This window comes from Leuciscus leuciscus, assembly GCF_965113295.1.
Source record: "Leuciscus leuciscus genome assembly, chromosome: 16".
Lineage (NCBI taxonomy): Eukaryota > Metazoa > Chordata > Actinopteri > Cypriniformes > Leuciscidae > Leuciscus > Leuciscus leuciscus.
Window position 1 is genome coordinate 20,563,669 of NC_138740.1, and position 12,215 is coordinate 20,575,883.

At 38.3% G+C, this 12,215-nt stretch overlaps 1 protein-coding gene across 2 annotated transcripts in view; it reads left to right on the plus strand.

The window, feature by feature from the left end:
• Positions 1–295: 295 nt before the first annotated feature.
• The window catches only part of slc8a4a (solute carrier family 8 member 4a), a 57,462-nt gene continuing 45,542 nt past the window's right edge, over positions 296–12,215 (plus strand). The window contains exons 1-2 of one of the 2 annotated variants that reach the window (XM_082141058.1): positions 296–2,052; positions 2,315–2,404. The gene's annotated coding sequence lies outside the window, so the exon portion shown is untranslated. The remainder of the gene's footprint in view (positions 2,053–2,314; positions 2,405–12,215) is intronic. The other variant, XM_082141059.1, reaches the window with a different exon arrangement.

Sequence of the window (12,215 nt, forward strand, 5' to 3'; positions counted from 1 at the left end):
ACATGCTGTTCTCCTTTTCATTTTTGTAGCAATTAACACATAAAATGTGTAAAAACTCTATGTAATTTAGCCATACCAACGGAATTTAGGGATGCAATATTGCTCTAAACAAAAACAAAAAAATAATGTTGTGCTGGTAAAGAGTTAGATAGAAACATAGTTCCTCATTGACAACATCATGGAGACACACAGGTACAGCAGAGTATAAATAAAAGGTCCTTCCACTTATTATTTTATTGTTTATACTGTTAGGTTTTTTCATTGTTGTGACCCGGCTGCAGAAATAGTAAAATACAACCATCTTAAACCAGGTTTGCTGGCCTTAGCAGGTTTGAGATCAAGTGTAGCATTAGTTCTGGCAGGTCACGCTAGTCAAGCTCGCATCAGCTGATCCATGTCTACCTATATACAACGCCTATCACTTTATACATATAAGCTCCTTCGTGTGATAATTACCCTCCTCCATCCCCAGCTCCTCTTCTCGTCCAGTCAGGATTTGGTATTCTGATTCCCCTTTGAATCAGACCAAATTCTCGAATTATGTTGTACATTCAAATATTGACATTAACGATATCTGCGATACATTCATGTTGTTTCTGTTTACCCAAAGGGGGGTTATTGCTGCTCTCCCAGCTCTTTTCCATGCTAAGCAGCATGGATGCATAGAGAGTTATTGCCCAGAACAGAACCATACCGCCAATCCAAACTGTACGAGAGTGGTCCTGACAGAACTGGCCATTCTGTTACATTGGTGACTTAAAAGTTCTAAAATCAGCCAAGAGGGGGGTTGGGAGACCGTCGAAGACCAGCAAACCAGTTTAGGCTGGTTTAAGATGTTTTTGGTGGGCCTTCAGCACACCAATATTGGTGCACAACCAAGAGGGACTTTGCCTTCAGATGACTGGGATTTCTAGTACCAAAGGAGTAGTTATTCAAATCATCCTTATCATTCTTTAATATATGTATAGAGAGGATATTTTTGCATTAAACATTATAAATTAAAAATAACTTTTATTACACCTGACGAGATTCAATAAAACTGCTGTTCACCTTTGAACCACTATAGTTATTGTTTGCTAAGTGTCATTATTGAATCACGTGTCACCAGTAGAGGGATCAGAGGGTAGCCTACAACGTTGATTCAAATTAAATGAAGCCCTTCTGATATGCACGTGTTTTTACACTCTAGCCAAGATAATTAGCATTTCTAATATGTCTGTCTGTGCTACATCATTGCCAATTTGATGATTTATCGTCCGGTGTTGGCTCGCCATGCCTGCTGCCAGCGACACTCTGGCAAACCTGCACGCGCTGTATAGGAAAATGTCACCTCCCCTCTTTCTGCAGTCCACGCGCCGCTGAAAAAAAGCGCTTTTCGCTCTTCTGCTGAATCCGTTGGCTGAAAAGAAAAACAGAGTGTTAATTTCCATATTACCTTTTCCAACAAACTCCGCCCGTCTCCTCCATCCTCATGGCGAGGCTGATGCTGATGCGAGCGAATAGTTAACATCTTCTCATTCACTCCCTCTGGCGCCACACGTCCATGTGCGGCTCTGATAATCCTTATATTTTTCTCTCTCTCTTTCCCCCCAATGTACAATATAGTCTCCGCTTTTTTTTAGAAAGACTATTTTTTAGCAGTCTTTTTATTTTTTACCCCGAAAATGCCATTGCTGGAAGCATGCGATTGATATTTTTCTATTGTGTTTGGAATTATGTGAATGGGGTGCAGTTGGTGCTCGAAGATCTTTCGTCGATCACTTTTTAATTCAAATTGAGGTTTTAATTCACGTCTCATCTTGAATTTAAGACGCTCTTTTCTTAAGATCAGTCTCGCCTCGAGTCTACAACTTGATTGGATTGTGGGTGTTTATGTTAGTTTTTTGTATTGTTTGAACTGTCAAATCAAGAACAGCACCGCTGTACAGCGCGCGCGCATCACCGCTGCTCCATGGAGACATGAGTCGCGCGCACCAAGCTCATTCACTGTGAATTAAACCGAACTACAGCAAGTCAACAGCGAGTGTCCACAGGAATCCACACACCGTCACCGTAAGTACGAATTTACTCACCACCCCACATTACAATGCAACTAATACAGTATAATTTGCTCCCAACCTGACTGTAGGTTTAATACACAAAGAAAGCGAACTGACTGCAACAAATGAGTAATATACGTGCATCCTCCTCCATGTTTTCAGGTTACTTGATGTCAGAATGAAATAGACGATTCTATGAAACGAAACTCCCACGTTCAAATATCTCATATTTATTCAAGACATTTCCAATTTCAACCTGCGTAATTTTTTTTCAGGTACAAAGTTGCGTGTCATATTTCACAGCCCATACAGGAGCCACCCAACAAAATGAACCTCTGTTAACGTACATTTGTCTGTCAGAGCAGGTAAGATTGACTTTACTCTTGTACTAAACCGGTTCAATTGAGTTACTATTATCTGCGTACGTAGCTGTCATTCTCTCTTAAATGTTTTCTAGTTACCCCGCATAACTAGTAGAACATAGTTTTCATACTGGCTGTGAATACATAGCAGGCACAGTTCTCATGGAAACGCTCTCCGACTCTCACTACAGAGGCAGCCCACCTGTTTCAGATAAACATAGAATATGATATGCCAGTATGCTGTGGTATGTAGGGAAGCCCTCAGTTTCCACATGCAATGCATTGACTGAGATAAAAAAAAATGATAAACCCATGTGGGGTAGAAATGAGACATGTAAATGAAAATTTCCCCCTCTACTCCGGGCAGATTTATTTCTCTTCCACAGTGTTTACGTGATGCGTAAGAAACCTCTAGCTGATTTTGGCATGTTTTTCCTCTTTTTTTTTGTACAGGAGTGTGCTGTTTTTTGTTGTTGTTGTTGCTTTCAAGTATTCTTAAAGGGATAATTCACTCAGAAATTTAAATTCTGTCATCTTTTACTCATTCTCATGTTGTTCCAAACCTCTATGACTTTCTTTCTTATGCAGAACAGAGATAACAGACTTTCTTCATTTCTTATTTTGTGTTCAGAAGAAGGAAGAAAGTCATGCAAGTTTTGATGAGTAAATGATGGCAGTATTTTTATTTTTGGGTGAAGTAACATAGAAGCAAATATAACAGATGGCCATTTTGACAAACAGAGGATTTGATACGCATTTGATAGACCTGCTCTCATATGACACACAAAATGCCATCCTCACAAGGGAAATCAATTACGCCTTTAATTTCCTTTGTTATATAATTATACCGCAACAAAACAGACTGTAGGCAAATTATACTCCTGCAGCTTGTGTTTCAAATCAGTCCTGTCCATTTTCACTTAGGTCGATGTGAAATTGTCTGAAATATGTAATTTTGTGCCAGAATCTTAGTGTGTCAATAGCAATACATGTGGTAAAAAAACATCATGCGATCAGAACTATATATATCATGTTTTTTTGCAGAAGGCTTGATTTAGCTTCAGTCAGGTCTGGCTGAATCTCTCTAGTTGTAAACCGCTATGTGTTCTCCTGTTGTAGCTCTTGGTTTCAATGGCATTATTTCCTTTCCCCTAATGCCTGGAACCATTACTCACAGCTTGAGCTAATCTTAATGTTTCTGGCGAACTGAAAATAATCCTACTCTTGCTAAAGGCGGAATTTAGAAAGTGGTTTGTTTCTACTGCTGCTGCTCCTTTCATTATGTGGCGTGTCTGAATATTTGTACATCCTCTTGTTCGGAAAGCTCCGGAAGACGTGAATTATGTCGGCCAAGATTTCAAAGCTCATTTTAGTTGCAAGCATGAGTTTCCATTGGATTGTAAAGCCTGCAAGTCTGTCCAGAGAGCTCCATATGTGGCACAAGAATTATGTGTATAACTGTCTGCAACACATCCAGAAAATTGGATGTTTAAACCTTTTTTGTGTGTGCAGGCTTAAAGTTCTGTTTTAAATCTGAGGTTCTTTTAGTGCACTTGTGTTTATATCTACCGGCCGTCTATGTTTTATCCCTTTTGTATCACCCTCCTCAGTGAGAATCCAAAGCCTCCAAACGGCGTTCTTCTCGCTTCCACCTGCAGCTCAACCACCATTATTAAAGTAGAGCCAGGGGCCCATCACTAAAGCCTTCATATTTCACCCCAGTCCACAGCTCGCCTGCTCTCACAAATGATTAGCACTGTAAAATCCAGCCAAGTGAACCATTAAAATATCTTGCCCTTCTCAAGTCTCTCTGCGCAATTGAGGTAAGCAAGCTCTGTCAAGCTGTGTTATAGATAATATAAATATGTAGCCTTAATATGAGATATTTTTGTCTGTAGCTTTTTCCTCAGTCCTTTTAGAGCAGGGGTGTCCAATCCTGCTCCTGGAGGGCCACTGTTCTGCAGAGTTTAGTTACAACCCCAATTAAATACACCTGAACCAGCTAATCAAGGTCTTAGACATCCCAGGCTGTGTCTGAAATCTCACCCTATACCTTCATTCACTATTCTTTACATTAGTCCACTATTATATTTGAGGGAGTGAATGAAAACGAGCGAGTGAATTCGGACAATGAGTGTGCCAGAAGGGCTGCCGCATTTGCATAGTTTGTGCTTGCTGTTTAATAATCATTTGAAACTATGCAAACTGGCTGATTCAGTCATGGAAACTATGTATAAACCTTAATTAAACAATTCAGTAATAAATTAAAAAGCAATTTATACTGTATGATATTATGCATTGGACTAGTGGTTTGGAAAATAGATGGCTGGATGATTCAGCTGTGGCCGCCATCTTCTGGTCAGACGCGGAATTCATTCGGTGCTCGACTCTCACAGTGCATTATAGGTGTTCTCTGTCTTTTCGGACACCATTACAACTGTCCGATCAAATAGTGCCCTATTAAAGGGTATAGGGGGCAATTTTGGACACAGCCCTAGAAACTTCCAGGGCAAGCTGGAGCTAAACTCTGCAGGACAGTGGCCCTCCAGGAGCAGGTTTGGACACCCCTGTTTACACCTGGTATTAAAGGTTTAGTTCACCCAAAAATGTCATTAATTACTCACCCTCATGTCATTCCAAACCCGTTAGACCTTTGTTCATCTTCGGAACACAAATAAAGATGTTTTTGATGAAATCGGAGAGCTCTCTGACCCATCCATAGACTGCAATTTAATTACCACTTTCAAGGCCCAGAAAGGTAGTAAAGACATCGCTAAAATGGTCCTTGTGACTACAGTCAACCTTAATTTTATGAAGCGACGAGAAAACTTTTTGTGCATAAAAACAAACAAAAATAACGACTTCATTCAACAATTTCTTCTCGTCTGTGTCAGTCTCCTACGCTGTTCACGTTGTAAATACAGTGCAGCGCTTCCGAGTTCCACGTCAGAACGCTGGCTCATTATTGGCCGAAGCTGTTCACGTGATCTTCGTTATTTTTGTTCTTTACTACCTTTCTGGTCCTTGAAAGTAGTAATTCAATTGCAGTCTATGGAGGGGTCAGAGAACTCTCCGATTTCATCCAAAATATCTTAATTTGAATACACTAAATTCAGGTGTAAACGGGGTCCAACACGGTTTGAGCTTGTCCACTTTCGACCACTTCCAGAGGTAGTCAAAAGCGCATTCGACCGGATTGCTATTTTGGTGTAGACGCTTATTTTTTTTATTTTGGTGAATGCATTCAAACTTCCGCAAAAGACCGCCTACTCTCCTCCGCCTACTCTCCTCCGCCTACTCTCCTCCGCCTACTGACTTAATGCGTAAACATCATGGGAAGCGCGATAGCCAGATGGGATTTAAACTTTGTCGATTGAAGACCCAAGTTTAGTTTGAAGATGAAAAACGTACCAAGCGCAATGTTCTCTCACCATTCCTGATTTCGGCTTGGTCTTGCGGCGGTCAGAGCAGAAACGAAAGCTCCTGCTCTCCGTATGTTTTTCAGTCGTCTCCTGGCGCGTTCATATATAAATTGCGTGAGGTCATATGTCCATTAGATCTAAAAATCTGAAAAAGCCCATACATTTATTTACCCCCCATAGGCCTTCCCCTCGCATAAATCAGGATTTCTTCGACAGAAGTGGTTGAAAGTGGACAAAAGAGACACCAGGTTGTAAACGAGGATGTGTCTCCCTCGTCTACTTGTGGTCCGATCGATCAAAACGCAATACCAGGTGTAAACAGGGCCTTAGAGTGAGAATCATTTGTTTGTTAAATGTAATAGTGAATAACACACTACAGTTCAATTATAATCAAGTACTTTACATGTGCTTTAGTATGTTAGTCAACACATAAAAATAAGCTCACTTCTTTAAAGCATGACAAGATTATTAAAGCATAATGATTCAATAATATGTACTTTAAAGTATACCGTTTAATTTGACATTATTACAAAGCTCTCTTAATACAAAGTTGCATAATTAAGATGGTTATCTTTTGGAACAACATTCACGTCACGTGCCTATGTGTAAAATACTTCCTCTGTTGCCATATTACCTCACCGGGTTATTTGGCCATATGGCAGGTTGAATATAGACCGTTGTGCATACCTAGACAATGTATGCAAAATATGTTCCTTTCACTATTCAGGAGTGCCTCTTCATAGCAAGACTCATGGCATGATCAAAAGAAATGTATGAAGACCCTAGAGAAGGTGTTGATGCTAAAGAAGCTACAAAAAGTAAAAACATTGCTAAGGACCTGTGGCCAGTTAGAAAATGTGTACCTGAAGATTACACAACACCATTCACAAAGTAAAATTACTACAGCAACAATCCTCAAAGAGGTTGCAAAAAACAGTATGGCAAGAATGAATGAGTACACTCATGTTTCTGCTCAGATTGTATACATCTTTCACCTTTGCTAAAGAAATAAGGAGCTGCACAAGACACAGAGAGGTCACTTGGGACAAAAAACAAGGAGGAATCCACAGCTCTCCTAAATAACACTCTTGCCTGTCTCAAATTTGCCAAAATGTTTGGCAAAAGCAAAATACTTCCAACAAAAGCACCTCATTCCAGTCACGTAACATTGGCTGTACCAAATGGGACTTCTTGCTTTTAAGATTCTGGCAGCATGTAATTAGGAAATTTATTTAAAACTGTTCATGTAGACTCGAGACTGTTCATGCTGAGAAACTTGAACCACAGAAAGTGGATTAGGCGTATATAAGGTTTAAATTAAAGCTGAAGTGTATAATTTCTACTCTGCTAATTGGGCAAAAATATATACATATTCTTTGTCTTTTATTGATTATCAAACAGGTTGTCCCATCCTAAACTTGCACCCATGGATCAATCAGGGCTTTCAAGCAGACAGATTGCAACTCTGTTTGGTGCATAAATTGCACACTTCACTACAATGTTCAACTCACATTTTAGAATAAATGAATGTAGGTCTACTACTAATTACTACATGCATATTTATTTTAATAATTTTTTTGTACATATTTTAATACAGGTATATTATACATGTATCTACTTTATATACATGTTAATACTTTACATAAATCTACATTATATAAATAAAATATAATGCAACATAATTTTATATTATATATTTTCATTAATTTATATGCTTTGTCTCACCAGCTGTTTTATATTTATTATATATTTTATTTTTAATATATATTTCTATACTTAATATTATATAAATAATGTAATATAATTCAAGAATTTTTATTTATATTAATTTAAATGCTCATATCACCTCTGTAGTTGGTTGTATGGTGTTTATATATTCTCTGCCCAGGAAACATCAAATTGGTTCACTGATATGATCAGCCTTATACAATATATATCAAGACCTCCATCACTATTAATAATTGCTGTTTGTAAGTGTCTCGGCTAATGTAGCAAGATAATTCTGGATGTGAGGAAAATGCCTTTGATCTACCTCTTTGTTTTCAAGGTGCCAGCCCTCATCCAGGAACTTCAATTTAGATTTAATATCAGCACGCTGTTTTGCTTGTAGCATTTGTGACGCAGGGAATGGGGTTTGTAGGGTGTCTCTGCAAAGATGTTGATAATAACTTCTCATAGGTTTCTGCTAATTATTTGCATTTTGAAGTTGCTTCATGAGGCTTATCCTCTCTCTATTCTTTCTCTCCTGCTTTCCCTTTGTCCTTCCTTCCTTCCTTCCTTCCCTCGTTCTGTTTATAATCATGCATATTTTAAGCAAACCTACTTCTGGTTGCTTGACTGTGACGTTTGTGTTTGTACATCCTGTAATGAATGCTAAAACTGGGTAATTAAATAATAACATTAATTAAATACAGTTTGATTCATTGGGACTTTGGGAGTAACCCAAAACAAACATTCCAGAGAGCGCTCCTATAATTGTGGACTAGTTATTGTGTCCCATTCATCAAAGACTAGCTAGGCAATTGGATTTTACCCAAAAAATGTTTTACCTTTTGCTCCTCTAGTGTTAACACTATTTATATCTACTGCATTTGCCCTTTTATTATTCAGCTTTTAGAGTCTTTAAATACCTTTCTAACCTGTTATATTTATGCTGGCCAGTTTTACACCCATACTTTCATTACACTATCAGGAGAAATGGTAAAAAGAAATGTTCCTGTATGGTTAGAATTGTTTTGTTTACAGTTACACGCATATTAAAAAGTATTATATACAATATGCTTTGTAATATGTGACCATGGCAAGTTGTAAGAAGATCTGGTGCTGTAGTCGCTGTCCGGGGTGCTAAATCTACATTAAAGGGTTTGTTCAACCAAAAATGAAAATTCTCTCATTAATTACTCACCCTTATGTTGATCCAAACCCGTAAGTCTTTTGTTCATCTTCGGAACACAAATGAAGATCTTTTTAATGAAATCTGAGAACTTTCTTTCCCTCCAATGACAGCTGTGCAACTACCACTTACGGGTTTGGAACAACACTAGGGTGAGAAATTAATGATAGAATTTTTGGGTGAACTAACTCTTTAATATGGTGAAATGATTCTGAAACAATTCTCATTAGAATTAGTTTATGTTGCTCAAGAGTAAAAACAAGTCTCTGATAACACTTTATTAGTGTCCTTGTTACATAATGTTACATGTACTTACATAGGAATAACAGTAAATCATGCATAATTACATGCAACTAACCCTCAACCAAATCCTAATCCTACCCTAACCCTATAGTAAGTGCGTGTAGTTGCTTAATATTACTCAGTACTTAAATATATAATTACACTGTAACAATGACACCTAAAAATAAAGTGTAACCAAGTTTCTCAAAGGAAATTCTTCCAGATTTGCTAACGTTTTGGATTTGCCAACGTTTCAAGGTGATTTTGTCTCAAAGCTTTTTGGGGCTTTGTGTAACTGTTGCAACAGGCTGATGAGGAACTGTTTGAATGATAAGTAAATACCTCATATGCCACACGTCAGTCAAAATACTGTTTGCAAACCCGGGATTTTACACTGGGTCGTAGGAACAAGGGAATTGAGGAGCTCAATGATTCCTACCTGCAGATTAATAAGTGCAAATTAAATCTGAATTCTTCAAAGAATAAGCACTGTGATGTTGTTTTCTATCACTTCATTTTCACTCTATCCTCCTCTCTATCCCCATGATGGCATGCTAAAGGTTTTTCAGATGGAATATGGGGCTTTTGTGCTCCCCTGTCTATTCCACAGCATGAATGTAAATTAGGAGGTGGAACAGGTTTTTGGACCCTTTTTCTTTTCTTCTTTCATGGACAGTGGTGCTGGAATTATGGGAAAATTTTCACACTTGACTTGACACCTTCAGTGGGTTTTCTCACAATTCCTGATAACCAGACAGAAGAATTCACATGACAGCAATGGACACATACTGTCTTTTATTGAGAAACGATTTTTTTTGGACAAACTCTGTCCAGTGTAGATGTTTCAAAAATGAATAAGCACCACTGGTGTGAAATCAGATTCTACAAGAAGTTAATCAGGATTCATTATCAAATATACTTGTTTTCATTATAAAATACTACGCTAAAACAGTATTATACGAATAAGAATGCTGTATTTACATGTGCAGAGATTACAGCACTAATACAGGTGTGATTATTGCTTATTAACCACGGTATTCTTTTTTATAACTACCTTTTATTAAGGGACGTACATTTTAGACACAATATTGACACTTACAGTCATTTGTCTGTTTTGCTCCACTAATGAAAATACTTCTAAACGAAGAATTAGCTGTTACCTGTCTCCAAAATTAATGAGTTTTTGAATGAATTGATTCGGTTGATTGATTCAATTATTTACTATAAAGACTGTGGCTGCGTTTGAAATTGCTTGGTCCCTGATTAAGTACTTCTTTGGAATAAGTTCTTTGCGGCTGTGAAAAAAAGTACTCTATGCTCTATCTATGCTCTATGTAGTATGAATATAGCATCAATGTAATCCAGATGTAATACATTCAACATATTGCCATTGTCATGTGCCCTACCAGCGTCATTTGCTTCACTTCACTTCAAAAAGTGTCCATTTGGATGTGCACTTCAGAATCTCTCATCCAGGTACTTTGGACTTTATGAATACTATGAATTTAGACATACTACTCTTTTCACATACTGTTTTGTTACCTCATTCCTTAATGTATAAGTGTGTCTGAACAAATCAGTTGAGTAAATGATTCATACACACATATAAAATCAGTCACCTACTGGTGTAACAATGTAACCTGCAAAAAGAAAATCCCCACCACTAGTGCACAGACTGACAGTCTGTCTGGAACAAACACAAACAAACGGTGTGATAAAAACAGTGAAAAGTCCCAGTGCTGTTGGACTAAATATCACACCACCTGACCAATCAAATTTGAGAAGTGTTGTATATAAAATACATCACTACAGATGAGAAAATGCCAGTCTGTCTTAACCCATGAGCAAATTCTTCCTGACGCAATCCTACAAAGTATCTGAAAATAGAGCCATTCGAAATGCTTGGCCATGTGTAAATGAGCTCACACTGGCTCTAGTGATGTGTAATTGCACAATTAAACTTAAGACACTAAAAGAAAAAAAGTGAACCAGATCCAGACTGTGTGAATGTTATCATTGGGAGATTTGGCAGCAAACCGTGGCATGTTGGTCTATGTATGAATGATTGATTGTGAATGGAGAGAGGGTCGCCTTGTGGGGGCTTGTGGGTATACGGCCTCATCTACACTGTCACACCATGAGACAAGCAGAGAGGCTGCCTGGGGCAAATGTCACTATGTGGAAAGGAGCTAAGACTGGAGGAATAAAGAGACACAGGCATTATTTTTGGCTGGCAAATGCCATATGTTGCCTGTTGAGGGTCCACAGTAGGCGACCTTTCCAGAGTGCCCATGGTTGAAATGAGAAAGATGACAGGTGCAGGAAATTGGTTTTAACGAGAATGAAACTATTCACCCAGCAGAAAATGCCATCCACAGGAACCGACTCTGAGGCGATAGATCGGTCATGCAAGACCAACTTGAGGAAGACATTGATTTGCCAATGGCTCATCAATAGCAACAATACATGACAACATTGACCATTTATGGCTTTGTTGACGGATCTGGCTCTGAATAGACTATGGCAGACATGTCATTAAAAATCACTAGAAACTTCATCTGGCCCACCTTAAAGTTTAACGCGTCTCGCCTGAAGGGGTTGAAGCTTGGCTGGTTAGCATTGGACCAGTTAGCCTCTGCTGTCAGATGCCATACACACCATCTGGACCCAAAATGCATCCTTTTCCATTGACTGACATTTGAAAGTAGCAAAATAAGCATATAAATCACAGATATGTCTTCCTTTTATTTCAAGGGCTGTTAAAAGTGTTACATTAAATTTTTTCCCCAGTCGCTTTTCACATCACAGTTTATTTTGTTTGGAATTTTATGTTATTATATTTAGATTATTACTTTTCTTAGTTTCCTTTAGTCTTCACTTTATCATTGTTAGGTTCCTGAGATTTAAAGTTTCAGTTCATTTAGTTTTCATTGCAGTTTTTGATAATGAAAATTGCACTGTTTGGGACTGTGTACTATCTTGTGGTGCCATCAACACCGTATCAGCATGGTTGTGATGTCATTCTCCTGCGGCTCCAATGTGATCAGTCACATGACATTTACAGCGCAGGTGATTGGATTAACAATGTCTGGTGCTGGGTAATTTAGGCCGCATTTGTCTCACCAATAGCAAACAGTTATGCTAAAAAGCATATTTGCTTTTAACCACACCATACCATTAACCAAAGATCTATACTGTTCCACACCGAGGTGCACCG